This window comes from Cynocephalus volans, chromosome 15 (assembly GCF_027409185.1).
Source record: "Cynocephalus volans isolate mCynVol1 chromosome 15, mCynVol1.pri, whole genome shotgun sequence".
NCBI classification, from domain to species: Eukaryota; Metazoa; Chordata; class Mammalia; order Dermoptera; family Cynocephalidae; genus Cynocephalus; species Cynocephalus volans.
The window spans coordinates 75,506,461-75,525,262 of NC_084474.1; the positions used below are offsets into that span (position 1 = coordinate 75,506,461).

General features: G+C 36.6%; 1 pseudogene; it reads right to left on the reverse strand.

The window, feature by feature from the left end:
• Nucleotides 1-767: 767 nt before the first annotated feature.
• Nucleotides 768-1,310, reverse strand: LOC134363713 (T-complex protein 1 subunit alpha-like; annotated as a pseudogene).
• Between the last annotated feature and the right edge of the window lie 17,492 nt (nucleotides 1,311-18,802).

The following is an 18,802-nucleotide window of genomic DNA, read 5'->3' on the forward strand; positions in this document are numbered from 1 at the left end:
CTTCTGGAAGAGAAGAATTCACCCAATTCTTATAGGTACAGTCCGAGAAAGAGCAAATCTCTTAGGATTGAATTCCTAAGCCTTGAGAGGTGGTATGGATTGAATTTTTTCCTCCAAAGTTCTATGTATCAGAAACTTAACCCCAATGTGACCATGTTAAAAGGGTGGGAAATCCCATTATGGTAATTGAAAGATGAGGCCTTGAAGAGGTGATTAGATTGTGAGGAACATGACCTAGTAAAAGGATTAATTCACTGATGGTTTAACGGTGGTCATGGGTGTGGTTCTGATGGCTTTAAAAGAAGAGCAAGTGAGGAGGTTAGTCTCTCTCTTGCTTCTGCAATTCTCACCATGTGATACCCTGCGTCTCCATGGAGACTTACCACCCACAGACAAAGCCCTCACTGGATGTGTTCCCTGGGCTTTGGACTTCCCAGCCTCTGAAACTGGAAGCAATAAATATTGTTTCTTTACAAATTAACCAGCTTCAGAAATTTCTGTTATATGCAACAGAAACAAACTTATACAAGAGGTTTTTAAAGGTCTAATTGGGGATTCCTTTTAAAAATCCCAGCAAAGCCAACTTAAAGGGGCCTATATGATAGATCATTATTCTTACTACACTTTATGCAAATAATCAGTCCAGAGACTAAACTGTTTTTGTTTTTGTTTTTTTTGTTTTAGACAGCTTGCTGATCTTTCATGTGTAATATTCAAGCTACATGACAATTGCATCTAACACTGTTATAATTAAAAATTATATCAGATCAGTCATAAAGGGCTCCAGAGCGAACAGCATCTTCATAATCTCCATGTATATTATCTCTACTTTCTGAATGAAATTTAATAAGGTAATCAATTTGAAGAATAGTAATTGCAGCTTCTGTTGCAAATTTCAGACTCTTAACTTTAGCTATGGTCGGTTAGAACATGCCTGCTTGTTTGTTGTCTTGAGGTTTACCATTGACCAAATCAAGACCAATCCATTTTAGATTTTTTACATTCTGGGTTAACTTGAGCTTCATTATGAAAAGCTCTTAACTTTGCAACCATATCTGAAGAGTCTTGTGCAGCATTAACTGCCAGTGTATTAGGAATAACAAGAAGAGATCTTTCAAACTCTGCGTTAGCAAGCTGTTTCCAAGACTCCATGCTGGTCATGTAGTTTTCAAAGTATATGAAAGGTGCTGCTTCTATGGCACCCCCAACTGGAACCATGGATTTTGACTCTAAAACTTTCTTCACACAAACAGCACATGTAAAAAGTGTTGCATCTCATCACACATGAAATCATTTTTCCCACAGAACATAATTGATGCAGATGTATGAGCTTTAGTGTTTTTAATTTTTCTTTTTTTGAGGTTTTTTTTTTTTTTTTCTTTTTTGAGATTTTTATTATCTGGACTGAATCATGAATTTTTAATTTCCTCCAGTGTCTGGCTGTGGCTGTATAGACTAATGTTTTTTGGGTGTTTTCTTCCTCCTACAAACTCGTTTTTTCTTTCAACAACCATCAACTCAGCTTTTAATATGTGAAACTTCGAGGGAAGTTTCAGACAGGGGAATGTGGGGGTGCAAACATGCTATTACCCAGAAATATGATGCTTTGACATACTGGAATAAAAAAGCAGACTCAAGGTTTCTTTAATCTTCTACTCCCTGCCTGCCATGTCATACAGGAGGAAAGCAAGTCACCTCCCAACATCTGGCTCTAGGACCCTAGCAGAAGATTGGTGGATAAGACTATATGAGCTGCAGATGTCAGAGTAGAATGTGAGAAAGTTGGGTATACTGACTCCGTCTTTGGCCTACATAGACCTCACCTGCCCTTTCTGTAACCTTTCCCTACCCAGGTTACTTAGAGACTTGAGGCAAAGAAGGAATGGAATGCTATATCAGCTTAAGATAAGGTAATGTGAAGAAAGCAACTTTTAGGATAAACACATCTTGATCACAAAACATCTAGGAATTATCCACTTCAACAGATTTTTTTTTCTCTTTGGCCTAGTTCCACCTTTGTCTCCAAGCCCTTTATAAACTCATGGTTCCCCCATCCCCACCCCAGATGGCACAGGGCAAAGTGCAGCTGTGCAAATGTCTGGATTGTCACCTGTCCAATCCTTTCCTTATGTAAGTTACCTGTCAATAAACTTCTGGTAATACTTTTATGGAGTTGTCTGATTCATTTTTCATTCTCAAAATTTCTTCACAGTTTAGATACTATTTTACCTTAGCTCTGTTCTTGCACAGTTTATGAATGTTGCTGCAGATCATTATTATGAAAATTACGTACTCACAAGTAATTTTGTTGTGTTATCATTAACACTATTTTGCAGAATCAATTGATTTTCCTCATCACCAATAAAAATTTGTTATCTGGTAGAATAATAACTATGCTACTGTTGAAGTTATATGCTGTATGAATGGAATGTAGGAAAAATATAATAAAAATCCCATCAATCATTATTTTAGTAACTCTGTGGTATCATATTAGAAATTGAATTATTTGAATTTTTTAAAGATTGTGACTATTAACTTATGTACATATTTTTGTCATTTTAACTAAGTTAAATACCTCATCCAGGTATTCTTCTAAAGATCTAAGAATACCATTTTGATTTCTCTCTATTTTTTTCTTTGGATACTGACCAAAAAGCTAAAATCACTTCAAAAAGAAAAAAAAAAAAAAAAAAAAAAAACGATCTCACTGGGCACAGCCCTATTACCATACCAGACATTTTAAACAAGGGTATACCTCAGCTTTTGCCTCAGCTTTTGCCACACCCATGTTTGTACTTACTCTCTACTTATGTCCCTGAATACATCACCTCTGCTTGCACTGTTTTCCCAAAATTATTCAGTTAAATATATTTTTATTCTCAAAATCTTATTTAGGCATCTTCACTCTTAACAGATAGACCACTTCAGAGAGATTAACCATTTCCTCTTGTACACTAAGTCTGTATCTTTTTCATCATTCTATTATTATAAATAATGATAATAAAATTAGGTAATATTTGAGCACTTACTTTATATCAGAAAAACAAATGATGTTTTGTATTATTGTTCTCTTCATTAAATGAATATGCAAAGTAAGACTTAGAGACATTAAGTAACTTATTTAAGATCTTGGAACTACTGAGTTACAGAACTCAAATTTGAACTTTGGCTTTGTGTTGCTTGGATTACAATTGTTATTTATGTCCACAGTTTCAAAACTATGCATCAAGGTATCCTGAGGTTCCCCAACAAACTTATAGGAATGCTACAGTATATTTTAGAACTTTGAGGAAAACATAGTGGTACTCTATGACTGTCAGAAACTGCAGGAACTTGTAGCTTGAGGTAGTTCACATTTTCAACATTAGATTATACTACATTCCTTTCAATGACACCATAAATTTCCAAAGCTGGGTTTTCCATGATTCTGTGATAAAGGGCAAATACTGAGCAATAAGTCAATGTGGAAGATGAAATGAGGGTGGTCATATCCAATCTGATTGCAAGTTTTGACAAGTTGTGTCATGCCTGACAGGTTTACATATTACATTAGTAAATAATTGTGGCTATTAAAGAATAAAATAAAAACATTATTTTTTCTTTCAGTATATGTGTTACTTTTTTCCCCAAATGGCTACTAAGTCCTTAGGATATAAATATTTGCTAACTTGCTTGAACCTAACTTGTTAATAAAGGGAACTTTTAGGTATTTATTTTGGTCTAAGGGTTTTACAAAAAAGTTACTGAGACACAGAAGACATTATGAATGCAGAAAGATTGTGAAACTTTGGCTTAGATATTTGTCTCACCAACCAGACTGTGATTTTTTATTTCATGCAAGATAAAATGAGATTGGTAGAAGTAGAAACCAGAGCAATATTTTTCCCTCTCATCTGTCTCTCCTCTGTGAGAGTTGGAAAGCTTTGTCTACAAGAAATAAACAATATGATTCACATTGTCTTGATTAATAAGGAGGAGTCAGAGAGGCAGCAGGAGCACTGGCCTTGTGTGTATGTCCCGTGGGATAATCACACTAATACTTACCAAGGAACCAACTAAAAATCCTAATAAGAAATATGTAGAAATTTTATGAAAAGAAAGCCTTATAGCTGTTTCTTGTTAAATAGTCTGGACAACTATAGCAAAGATACCTAATCAGCCCTATTAGATATTCAATCCCTATTATGAGGGGAAAAAAATATAAGTGGATTTGTAATTTCATTACAAGTGATTAATAGAGAATTGCCAACTGACTTGGGTGCAAGAAAGGTTAGAAAAAGGTATGCCAAAATCTTTGTCCTTCATATAATATTCACTGACAAGCAGCCCTATTTTCCCCTTCCAGATGAAAACTAGAGTTGCCAGATTTAGCAAACAAAAAGTCAAGATGCTCAGTTAAATTTGAATATCAGATAAATATGGAATAACATTTTAGTATACGTGTTTCTTAAATATTGCATGAGTCATATTTACACTGAAAAGTTATTCTTTATCTGACATTCAAATTGAAATAGGTGTCTGACATTTAATCTAACAACTCCAATGAAAAGAAATTTACTTCAAAATCTAATTATTAATAAAATCCAAATATCACCAATTTGCAACCCTTAATGTAATGATGATCTAGAATAGTGATTTCTGAAATGTAATTCCCCGAGCAGAGTCATCATCACCATTTGGGAACTTGTCAAAAGGCAGACTCTTGGGACCCACTTCATACCTACTGAAGCAGAAACATTAGGGGTATAGCCTCAGAATTTGTGTTTATCCAGCTTTAGAGGTGATTCTGATCAGCAAGTTAAGGCCCACTTACCCAGGCAATTGCAGTAGGCAGAATAATCTTCTCCAAAGAGGTTCATACCCTAATCCCCAGAACTTGTGAATATCTTAGGTTACATGGCAAAGGGGAATTAAGTTTGCAGACGGAATTTTGATTGCTAATCAGCTGACCTTAAAATAGAGAAAGTATCCTGTACTATCCAGGTGGAACCAATGTAATAACAAAGGTTCTTAAAAAGAGTCGGAGGAAAATGTAACTGGAAAGAGGGCATAGAGAGAAGCAACATACTTTGAAGGTGAAGGAAGGGGGCCATGAGACAAGAAATGTGGGTAACCCCTAGAAGCTAGAAAAGGCAAGGAAACAAATTCTTCTCTAGAGTTTCCAGATCGGAATGAAACCCTGGTGACATCTGATTTTAGTCCAGTGAGGCCTTGTTGGACACCTAACCTACAAAACTTTAAGATATATTTTTCTTGTTGAAGCCGTTAAGTTTGTGGTCATTTGTTATAGCAGTAATAGAAAACTAATCGAGCAATGATCACAATACCTGCTAAAACCACTAGCAAAAAAAGGCAATATTCCAACAAATAAAGGGACTGGGTTGGTAGTTAATATTAAAACCCTGTGGTTATTCATGTGTTTTATTTTTAACTTATTTTATACACATACACTCACATGCACAGTGTATGTTTTTTCAACTAAGTGTTTGTTTATAAGGTTTCTAGTTATATAAAAATAATGCTAACCATTAGGTATATTTAAGAAATCAGGAGTATATTTAATCATTAGGTATATTTAAGAAATCTTAAATATTTAATAATCAACATACTGTTAACCAGAGAGAGCAAACCAGGTAAGCAGCACTGTTATAGACTATGGTCTGTACAGAGTTTTACCTGTTTGGTTGGAATCATTTTTCACACAACAAGTGTGATGTGCCTATTTTTTCCCCTTTTCATTCAGAGCAACAGGAATATACTTGGTGAATCGTTCTGGGAATAGGCTTAGGAATAACTTGGGAAATAAAAGAAAAAGCTAAGAACAGATGCCCCAGAGGCCTCAACACAGCCACAGAAGAAAATTTTTACATCATGAATTTACCACAGACACAGAATGCATCAAATTTTAAGTTTCCCAAGAAGTTCTCATATTCTCTACATATTCTGTTTGTACTTAAAACATGTCTAAATTAGCATGAAAAAAAATATTCTTGTAAATGCAACTAGTTAACTAAAATATGGAAAAATAAGGGATTTTTCATTTATTTTTATTTTATTGAAGTAAAAAAACAAAACAGTCATCTGTGGCCACGGAAATCCTCTGCCAACACTTCTTACTGACAAAGAATTTTTAAATTTTTGTTAATCAAAGTATCATTAGTCTCATACTATTAATAGTAATATATAGCTGTTAAAAACTCCACTTATGGGATATAGAACAGTAAGTCTATATAAAAGACTAGAACTCTACTCTCAAGAAGTTAACCTTTGGAGAGTTTTTTACTGGTGCACTTTAGTGGGCTCATCCCAAATTTTAAGGGCCAATTGATACATTTTTAGAAATTTTGCAAATCTGTTATTTTAATATAGCCATTACAAAAATGTAAAATATATTAACTTATGATTAAGTAATCATATTTAAAACAATACTTAACCCATCATTTCCTGATGATTTTACTACATTTTACTGTCATCTGTGCTCTGAGGTCATTTACATTTATTGCATCCATCTGATGGATATACTACATAATGGTGTACTAGTGACCACCTCTTCCCAACTCTATGTTCAGTGAAGTCACATCAGTAGCTTAAAATTGGCCATCATGGAAGTATTTACACTACAGAAATGGACAAATGCTACAACAGAGTTGTGAAACATTTACCAGCAAACCACTCATTCCAATTCATATAAATCATTTAGAAACAGTTGTGATATAACAGGTCCTGATATTCTAATTTCACATTCTAAATGAATACGTCTTGACTGATACTCAGAAATTTTCCAAATTAAAAAGAGGTTTTTGAAAATAAAAACAAAAACATAAAAACTATGTCAACAACTTTTCCAAAGTAATGCAGAATCTTTGATAATCAGGATATTGCAACAATTTTGTTGCTGCTGTTGTTGCTGTTTTGCAAATCCAGTTCTTTCTGGATTTAACTGGAAGGAACATAAGCTCTGTGAAATAAAATAGACAAACAATTTCTTCAGTAGATTTTTTTATCCCCCTGAATTCTGCATTCCCCCTCAGGGGGGAAAAATTGCTATGGTCCCGAATCAGTTACCATTTTGAGAATTTATTATTTTTACTTTGAAATGTTATGGCCTTCTAAAATTTTCACTACAACACTGTGAACAAGTTATAGCAAATTCCACTAAATATAAAGTCATACGCCTGTTGCATACATTCTTGAACATATTTTATGTGGTCTATGTTAATTACTATGCGTTGAATCCAGTTTTTATTTCCTGCCATCCTTCAGTTGTTAAAAAGTTTAAGTTCTTACATGAAACTCACCTAGGATGTTTGCTGTAGATATTCAGATATTCAGATTTCAAGTGTTTAGTCGCAGAGATTCTGCCTTAGAATGTGGAATCAGTTAACAGGAGTTAGAAATATGGAAATTCTCGTTAGAGGGGAGATAAAAATAAGCTTCAACTTAGGAAGTTATAGAAAATAAAACCCAGTTCATCATCATCACCACTATCTCTACACAAAAAGCTAAAGAATGAGAGAGAAAAGAACAATTAACATCTTTCATTCATTTATTAAATAAATATTCAATATGTACTATTGAGCACCAAGTTTGAGGTGCTAGAATTACAATGTTGAACAATGAAAAAGAAAAAAAAAAGAAAATCTCTCCATGACTGAGAATATCCACAGCGAATACTGAAGATTAGGCTGTAGATGAAAACATAGTGAAAACAATAATGTGTATGTCTTAGAGGGTTGCTGGAGAGGTACCAGCTAGGATATGTCTGGGGGAGTGAAGCTTATAGAGTGAGGAGGGGACATAACAAGGACATAATGTAAACTGAAGTCAAACCGACTAGTCTGTATATGTCACGGTTTTGTTTCTGTTCATTGTCCAGCATAAGCTTGAGTTCTCTGATACACAGGGTGACTTCCTCATCAGAAACTTGAGAGATACTAGGTGCTCCTATAAGAGGACCTCCACATGTGGTCACACAAGCTGGTCACGGCTCACCTCCAGGCAGCTCCATTTACCTGGACATGTGACAATGACACCATCATTGTGCCATGTAGCAGCTCAGCTCCAAGACATGTTCCAACAGCTCACTAGCCCCTGTATTGGAAGATTATCTTTTCTTATATAGAGTCCCTCTAATCTGTATAATTTTTGAAATCTTGCCATAGGACATGGAGAATGATTCACAGTAGGACCATATAGTTCCCTTTAGCTCTAACATTCTATGGGACCTTTGGAAAGATTTTGGAATTGGGAAGAATAAGACAAATCCTACTTATTCTTCAAGGCTCAACTCAAGTCTCATGTCGTCCCTGACACCTTCTCCTACCATGACCACTGCGTCCTCTAAACTTCTCTAAAAATTAGTCTCCCAGACTCAGGCAAGAGCAAACTGGGCTCTCAGGAAAAGGGCTGTCGAGAATGAGAAAGATGCTGGAATAAGTCAGAATAGGAAACTATGAAAACCAACACGGAGTGTGGTCAGCAGTCTGAAAGTCACTTTCTTGGTGAGTGTGGTGGTCTCAGCCTTGGGTAGAACAGCTGTCATTATGCAGGAAGATATGTGAAGAAGGGCAGAACATATCCAGAAGGGAGAGTTTCTACTCTAGATTCCAGTTATGATTCCAATCATAGAAGAATCATGGGAGTTGGAGATAGGCTGGGAATAGCATTGAGCTCCATAGGAAAGGGCACTGGTGAGAAACATGCAGATGGATGGAGTGCTAAGACGTGGTTAATTGGGCTGGTCTCCATGACAGCTGAAATCCCATTTGAAAACAGGAAAGGGAAAAAGAAAGTGTGTGTGTGTGTGTGTGTGTGTGTGTGTGTGTGTGTGTGTGTGTGTGTGTGACTGTGTGTTTGTATGACTATGTGTGTATGAATGAGAAGGGGTCTGAAGCAGAAACCCAATTGTGCGAATTCAGGCAGGCAATACCTTGTTGAGCTCTCAAGGACAAGGCTATCTAGATACAGGATTAAAACAAAACTCATTTTTCTATACACTTGCTAGTAGGTGAGAGCTGCAAATGTCTTCCTTGCTCACCAGCACTTCCCCAGGGCTGAAATTGCAGCAAGGAAAGAGTGTTAATGAAAATTACTCAACAGAGGTGAGAAAGGCCGAAGCTGATGCTATTTCAATCATTTCATTTTCTAATAGTTCCATGTGTGTTTATTTAGCTAGAACACAATAAAATACTAATATACATAGATAAAGAATTATATGCATTATATATAATAAGCCCATTTACATATAATACACATAAATATTACATATGAGTGTCCTTCAAAAAATTCATGGAAGGATTCATATTACCATTTTAAAAAAATTTTTATTGAAACATTGATTGTACATATTTATGGAGTACAGAGTTATTTTCCAATACATGTATACAGTATTGCTGATTCACTGTAATTTTATCTTTTATTTTTTGAAAGACGACTTGTAAGAGGATCCAAACCCGTGGCATTGGTGTTATCAGCACCACACTCTCCCAAATAAGCCACCAGCTGGCCCTTAATTTTATCTTTTTTTTTAAATCAACTAAATGCATTTTTATTTTATTTATTTATTTTTTTCGTTTTATTTTATTTTGTCAATATACAATGTGGTTGATTATTGTGGCCCATTACTGAAACCTCCCTCCCTCCTCCCTAACCCCCTCCCTCCCAACAATGTCCTTTCTGTTTGCTTGTCGTATGGACTTCAAGGAATTGTAATTGTGTGTCTTCTTCCCTCCCCCACATCCCCCAGGTTGTTTCTGTATTTATTTATTTATTTATTTATTTTTAGCTCCCACAAATAAGTGAGAACATGTGGTGTTTCTCTTTCTGTGTCTGACTAGTTTCACTTAATATAATTAATTTTATCTTTTAATTCCATTTTTCCATGAAGTTTGAAGGACCATCATACGTAATATAGTTTATGTATATTTAACACAGTTCTAGCATATGGCAAGTACTCAGTAATTATCAGTTGAATTAAACATTGGCCTACTGAGGCCCACAAATCATCAATCATTCTTCTATTTTCCAGTTTCAACTGGATTGATTATCTAAAAGTAATGACTCATTGAAGCCCCTATCTTTATATAGTCCTAAGAGCTATTCTCAGTCCCATAGGGCAAGAAAGCAGTCACTGCAGAGGCTGTGCCCAGGACAGAGCTAGTGCTAGGCCCTGATGTTTGGAAGCCATTAAACCAACGGTCAAATACAGAAGAAAAAGAAAGTATTCAAAACAAGAGAATAAGATCACATAATTTACAACATCTTCAGGCCCAATCACTGCCATGATAGGTGGAAAGTTCTCATCCCCTCTTTACAGCAGTGAACAGATTCCGTAAAATTCCTTTCTTAAAATCTTAGAAATATTCCCCCTCTTTTTATTCACATTCCACTCACTCTTCCCAAACCAGTCACTGATTACACACACATAAGCATGTGTACACAGAAGGACATATGCATATGTATATAGATGCGCGCGCGCGCACGCACGCACACACACACACACACACACACACACACACACACACACACACACACACACACACACCACATACACAAAATAGCCAAAGTATGTATGGCACACAGGAGGGGTTGAGGGAGAAAGGGGAAATATTTTATTTTCTTTCTCAGCTTGAAAAATAGTGTTTTATCATGTTGCTATGACATTCTATTTTTCTTCATAAGATTTTGGTATTCATGAAAGTTAAACTATCAGCGGAGTTTATGCCTTTGTCTTTTTCGTGACCGGCACTCAGCCAGTGGGTGCACTGGCCATTCCTATATAGGATCCGAACCCGCGGCAGGAGCGTCGCCACGCTCCCAGCGCAGCACTCTCCCGAGTGTGCCACGGGCTCGGCCCCGAGTTTATGCTTTTATTAAAAAAAGTGAAAATTTTAAAAAGCCACTCCAATTAGATCTGGATCCCTAAACAATTGCCACAGCCTCAGTATCAAGGGATATATTTCCTTTTTGCTTATGTGAATTTGGAGTCACCAAAAAAGTTAAAATAAGAAAAGGAGGGCTTACTATATTTATTTTAGAGGAAAGAATTGATTCAGACGACAGACTATATACCTGACAGACTAGACAACATGAAGAGTCCTTTGTGCAAAGCCTCTCTAGTCTCACTAGATAAAGAATGGAAGGAAATTAGAGTTTATTTTAATGATCCTATCCTGTCTTCCTTCCATCGTAATATAAACAACCATCCCTTTTTCTAGCCAGACGACATGGTTTTCCATAGCCTCACGCAGCCACAAATGTGAGCCACACTAAATAGCTGTTGTTGGCAGAAGATAAGGAGGGAAGAAAGTGCCCATACGAAGTTTATTTATTTTATCTGAAACTGCAACTGTTGGGGGGAAACTGTAAGTGCCATACACTTTACTCTAGATAGGCTGCCAACTTCAAAGAGGACGTCCATGGGGAAGAGTCTGGAATCTTCACACCACCATTAAGCAAAGCCCCACCAAGTTGAGCTGGACTTCTGTAGTGTCTGTGAAAGGAAACACGTTCTGTAGGTTGTGATTCTGCTGGCGGGTAAGTGTTGCTAAGAAGGCCATTCATTTTTAAGAGGGTCTAGAACTGCCAGGGAAGAAAACTGAGTTCACAGTGGACAAAAGCTGGAGCTGCTATTAACCCTTGGCTCATGATATTCCTGGCCTTTTTGCATTACTCATTTTAGGATATTTTAAGAAAGAGGACTGTGTTTTCTGACTGTAAATATGAGTGCAGCAGGTTGAACCAGGATACACCAAATATTTTTCTAACTGAGGGAGACCAATGTAGAATTTACATGCCAACAAGATGACTAAACAGCCATTTGTCTCATATTTATTCATTTAGGGCTGATGAGAGTGGAAAGAAACAGCTGGTGTTAGCTATTTCTGTTAGGAAGCAACAAGATACAGCATGCCATAGGAGACTATTTTAAACCCAAGGTATATTATTGTCACAGGTCTTTTACAGAACTTTGACACTCAGTAAGCTTCCTTGTCAATATATGTACACATACAAAGAAGTTTTAAATAGATCTCACTGGTGAGGTTTTTTTATTCGTTTTTTTTCTCAGCATAATTTACCTTCTAACCACAAGTATGTTTGTGTGATAAGACAGAAAAGACTTTGTATTCAGATTTAGAACTTAAGTTGCTTTAAGAACAGTAATGAAAAGAAAAATAAAACATTGACAACAAAAAACATGTGACATATTGTGCCACATTAGTCCTTAATGACAGGAATTCCTCCTGTTAATAATAAAGCAGTGTCTTTACTTTTTATGTATGATGTATAACTACTGAGAAGCCCTAACTTTTTTCTACAAGAAGTTGGTAACCACCTCACAAAAGCCTCCCAAGGACTGAATTCTTGAGTACGTTTATTTTTCCATTACTAACACTCCCAATACAGCCTCTAAGGCCAAATTTCTAGTCTCTCTACTAGGGAAATAGCTCAACTCAGACTTTCTGGAGAAGAACTTCAGGTAATGACATATTTGTATTCCACTGAACATCTTAGGAAACTCAATCCAGAAATGTCATTCTAAGGAAGCCTCCCTGTTCCCATAGGATTTTAGAGCCAAAGGAAAATTTTGGAGAACTTTAAAATCAGCATGCCTTTTCATAGGTATATCCTCAGCACCTAGCAAATTTCCTGGCACATAATAAGTGCTCGATTAATGTTTTGTTAGTTGATTGATACTGATGGCTTTTTTTGAAATTCCCATAACCTTTGTTTCCAATATTGGTTTTCATTACTCAAGATTCTTGCTATGGACATGGAAGAGCATTGTGCAGACACTGAGTTGAATAGATACTAAATGCCTGGTTATTTGTTGTTTTGTTTTTTTGCTAAATCTCCGATAGTTATTTTCTGTTGCAGTTGTTAATGGCAGTTCTGTTTTGTTTGCTTTGTTTTGTGCTGTTTTACTCTTCAAAAGAGTAGCATGGAAAAACCCTAGATATCCTTTCTTAACTGTTCCATCCTGATGCAATCTCCCCCAACTGCCATTACATATGCGCGTGCGTGTGCACATGCACACGCGCGCACACACACACACACACACACACACACACACACACACGCACATACACACAGACATGCACATGCAGGCACAGAGATCTGAGGACTCTAAGGACCTCAATCATCTACAGAAATTCAATCTGTCTTTATAATCTACCACATTCCCCACAAAGAAAAATTTGCTTTTTAAGGCAACTCTTAAAAGCTGAAGAAGTTTCTAGTCTTCCCATTCTCACTTCCAATGTGTCTTTATGATGACATTTCAGTCTTACACTTGAAGCTATCTTATAGAAGGCCTATTCTGACCACTTTTATGTTACAACCTGGAAGAGTTTAAGGGGTTTGAACAAGGTCTCACATGAATTAGTTGCAGAAATAATGTGAGAATACCTGTTTCCTGGTTCCCAATTTGGCACTTTTCACTATACCCAGCCAGTCTTTTATCCAGAAGATCTAATGTTTTCATAGAAAAAAGAGACAATATTAACAACAATAATCACACTGGATAAAGATTGCTCTAGTGCTATAAACGTCCACCATTCTTCTCAATAAAGTAACATGGTGCCAAGTCAAATAGTATATCGCGTGCCCAGAGGTAATTAAAAGATATTATATAAATGATCTACTTAAGGTAAACTGTAGAACAAAAGGGAGCTTAATCAGAAGGCCAAGGAAATACTAAAATTGTCGTGACCTGAGAATTTCAAATGGGAAAGAGCTTAATGAGAGCTCAAGCAAACATGGGTTATTCAAAAAAAAGAAAATCCATGTTAGCCACAAAGTAAGTAGTATTTTCCCATAAATACAATTATCGCTTATGTCATGGCTGCTATCAAAGATGCTGCCATCAAAGGAAGGACATCCTTCCTTTTTAATCTGAGTTCTACCTTCATTCAAGATTATTGCTCATCCCTGTAGACACCTTGACTCTGCTAAAAATCTTTTTTTTTTAATATTCTGCATCTGATGTCTCCAGATAAACTGAAAGTCCCTATGCCTTTCACTTATTTATATTTTCCAAGGAGTTAAATACAATTCAAAACATTTCTAATAACGGATTGGCTCTATGGTCATGCAGGAAAGGCACACAGAGTTACGGGAAGAGGTGTGGGAGAAACGTAAGCCAGGTGGCAAGTCTGAGCTCCTAGTGCTCTCCCTCATTCCCACCCCCCAGAAACAACAAAACAGTAAGTGAACAACTACATTTTGACCAAAATAACTAAAGAAAGATCTGGAGAATAGCAAAGAAGAAACAGAAATCCCGTAGAGAATAGAAAGCTGGGATGGCTGCATAGGGAAGGGAAGGAAACACCTTTCCTCCACCACCCCATTCACGCAGTCAGGATCAGCTCAAAACCAGGATGTATTCTTCCTGCAGGGAAAAGGTAAGCAAGACAACCCCAGCAGACCTCAGCAGCCCCCACCACCACTGTTAACACCTTCAGTCTTTGCTACCAGAGACTTCTGCAGTAATCACAGGCTCTGAGCCCAGCTGATGGAGCTCCTCAGAATTCACCTGCTGAGACATCCCCAGAGAAGGGACCGATACTGTGCCCCATCCCTGTGGCCCATGCTGCTATTGCAGTGCACCATCTTGGAAATGGAGCCACTGCTAGAGTGCGTCCTGATCACCATTGCACTCCTCTATACCTGAAACTTTACCACCATTGCAACACACCCATCCTGTAGTGTGCCATCCCCAGGCAGAGCTGCCCTGGGGACCTCATGCCTTCTGCATATTGAATCAGTCAAATGCCACCCAACCCCAGCACTACAGGTGACGCAGCACCCTATCCTCCCCCTTGGGGGACTCTGAGCCTCTAGCACACCAGAGCAATTGCACCTCCCAGTGCCACAGCTGACACAGTATCCTGCCCTTAGGGATCCAAATCTCCACCAACCTGTATAGCCACACTTTTTAGGGCTAACCCCACTCTCCAGGCCAAACAACCACAGTACCCTGCCTACATGGAACTGTACTAGCCCCCCCACCCTACCATAGTTCAAGCTGCTGAGGTGTCTATCTCTACAGGGAGTGGAGTCTTTCCTGTGCCACTCCCCTTACCTCTGGGCCCAAGTCGCAGTGGTATCTTGTCATTCCTGTGTCCTTGCTGCTGCTACACCTGGCTTCACAGAGCCTGGGCTACCGCCATGTCCAATTATCCCAGGGTCATGATACCTCATCCCCTAGAGCACAAGCTGCCACTGTACCCTGTTGGTTCTGAGTCCCAAATTGCAGTTGTGCTGTGCACCCTGTGGCCTGAGTCTTTGGAGCACCCCTTCTCATCCAGAGCCATGCCAGTGCTGTGCCCTGCCACCCACTGTCAGAATCACAGCTAAATCTCAGTCTCCTAGCCCCAAATTGCTGGGGTGTGCCTCTGAGCAACAGACACCAGCACAGTGGGAGAACTTGTTTCTTGGAAAGTAAACCTGTGCTTCAAGACCCAGGTTCTCCAGTAGTTTCACAAGACTCTGAGCCCAGGAAACTGGCTCCATAAGTTGCTTCAAGCACCTGTGCCCAAGATCCCAGTGCAACAAAGGCTGCCTGTAAGCCATATCAGAACCCAAACTAAGATCCCCTGAGCTAAGACTCTCCACAAGGAAGACATGAATAGGAAGATTACTAAAGCTCTTGCCTTAATAACCTATGCAGACACTAGCACTGCCATAAACTCTTACAGCCTAAGCCAATAAGACACCTACAGTCATTACTAACATTGATCAGAACTGAAGAAGCTGCACAGAAACTATGCCAATGCACCCTGCCTGACCAGCACCCTCAGGCCAATCTGCAGATGAAAGCCTTCCCCTATAAAAGCCACTCTGTAAGTTTGGAAAAGGTGACTGCACCAACAGATGTACATACCTTAATGTAGGAATGCAAGAAACAAAAAAGCAAGGAAACAAGACACCACCAAAGAAATATAATAGTTCTTCAGTAAATGACCCCAAAGAAACAGAAATTTATGAATTGCCTGAAAAAAAACCCTCAAAATAATGATATTAAGGAAATTCAGCAAGATTAAGAGAATACAACTCCAAGAGGAGGCATTGGAGAGGAACCAAGCTGGTTCTACAAAGAACTGCACATGAGATGGCACACATATTTACCAATTGATCAATGTCACTATGATCTTACTGTATCAAGTTGAAAATTTGGACATTTGGACAAGTTTTATTGAGGAAATTCTCTGTTTCTAAGCTCTGCACATGTAGATTGATTCTGTAATAAATATGTGAAGCCTTTTGTTTTTTAAAAAAGAATGCAAATAGACAATTTAATGAAATCAGGATAAAAATTGTGATCTGAATGAGAAATTCAACAAAGAGATGGATATCATAAATAAGAATCAAGCAGAAATCTTGGAGATGAAGAATTCAAAAATAAAATTAAAAAAATAAAATAGGGAGCTTCAACAGCAGACTAGATTGAGCAGAAACCTTGCAGGCCAGGAGAGAATGATATAGTAAAGTGCTGAATGAAAAAACAAAACTAAACTAAAAAAAACCCCACCAAAACCAAAAATCCTGTCAGCCAAGAATGCTATAACCAACAAAGCTGCTCTTCAGAAATAAAGGACAAATAAAGTCTTTCCCAGAGAAGCAAAACCTGAAGAGATTCATTACCATTAGACGTGTTTTACAAGAAATGCTTAAGATAGTTATTCAAGTGGTAGGAAAACAAAATTGCTATCATAAATCTATGTAAATGGCAACCATAAGTGGTCAGGGATGGATATACTTATAATTGATAAAAAAGCTGTCACAAGAGACAAAGAAAATCATTTTTTCCTAATGATTCATCAAAATGTAAATTCATCAAAAGTATGTAACAATTGTAAATATTTATGTACCATTGGAGCATCTAAATATGTAAAACAAATTTTAATGGACATGAAGGTAAAATTGAAATATAATAATAGTAGGAGACTTCAATACCCCACTTTCAACAATGGATAGATCACTCACAGAGAAAATTAATAAGGAAATGCTAGACATAAACAATACTTTTGAACAAATAGACCTAACAGACATATACAAAACTTTCCATCTAACAGCAGGAGAACATACATTTTTCTGTAATGCATATGGAATATTCTTCAGAATAGATCATATGTTAGGCCACAAAACAAGTCTTAACAAATTTAAGAAGATTGAAGTCATATCTAATATAATTTCAGTCCACAAAAGTATAAAACTAGAAAGTAATAACAATGGAAATCTTGGAAAATTCACAGATACTTGGAAATTAAACAACATGCTCCTATAAAAATGCTGGGTAAAAGAAGAAATCAAAAGAGAAATTTAAAAATATTTTAAGATGAATGACAATGGAAACATAACAAACCAAAATCTATGGGATGCATTAAAAGCAATTCTAAAAATTTTTAGCAGTAAATGCCTATCTTAAGAAAGAAGGAACAATCTAAATAAATAGTCTATCATTATACCTCAAGGAACTGAAAAAGAATAACAACCTAGTCCAAAATTGGCAGAATTAATGAAATCATAAAACTCGGAAAAGAAATAAATAAAATAGAGAACAAAAAAATCCTGGAAAGAACCAATAAAATTGAGGTTTAAAAAAAAAATGATATTGGCAAACCCTTAGCTAGTCTAAGAAAAAGAGAAGACTCAAAAAATAAAATAGAAAATGAAAGCATAGAGATTACAACAAACTCCCCAGAAATAAAAAGGATTTTATTCCAAAAAATTGATAACTTAGAGAAAATGGATAAATTCCTAACAATATACAACTTACCAAGTTTGAGTCAGGAAGAAATAGAAACCTGAACCAACCAATAATAAATAAAGGGATTGAAGAAGTAATAAAAAAAAACCTTCCAACAAATAAAAGACCAGGATGACTTCACAGCTAAATTACACGAAACATTCAGAAAAGAATTAATACTGATACTTCTTAAAATATTCCAAAAAACAGAGCTAGAGTGAGTACTTCCATACATATTTTATGAGACCAGCATCACCTTGATACCTAAGCCAGACAAAGTCATAACAAGGAAAAATAATAATATAGGCCAATCTCTGTGATAAACATTGATGCAAAAATTCTCAATAATATATTAACAAATTAAATCTAACAACACATCAAAAAGATTATATATCATGACCAAACAAAATTTATCCATGGCATGCAAGTTTAGTTTAGTATATGCAAATCAATCAATGTGTGATGCCTTCCATTAAGAGGACAAAAGATAAAAATCACATGATCATCTCAATTAGTGCAAAAAAGCATTCAATAAAGTCCATCATCCTGTCTTTACAAAAAATCTCAACAGATTAGATGCAGAAGGAAACTTCCATAAAATAATAAAGGCCGTTTATAAAAAGAAAAACTCACAACTAACTTCATAGCCAAAGGGGAAAAACTGAAAGCATTTCTACTAAGATCCAGTACTAGGCAAGGATGTCCACTCTTGCTAGTTCTATTCAACATAGTACTGGAAGTACTAGCAAGAGCAATCAGATAAGAAAAAGAAATACAAGGCTCCAAATTGGAAAGGAAGCAGTAAAATTATCTCTATTTGCAAATGACATGAGCCTGTGTGTAAAAACCTCCAAAGATTCCTCAATTTTTTTAAAAAAGTGTTTAAACTAATAAATGAATTCAGTAAAGTTAGAAGACACAAAACCAACCTACAAAATTCAGGAGGATTGTAATACAAAAATAGCAACCTAACTGAAAAAGAAATCAAGAAAACCATCTCTTTTATGACAGCATCAAAAACAAACAAACAAACAAAATACTTAGGAATAAATT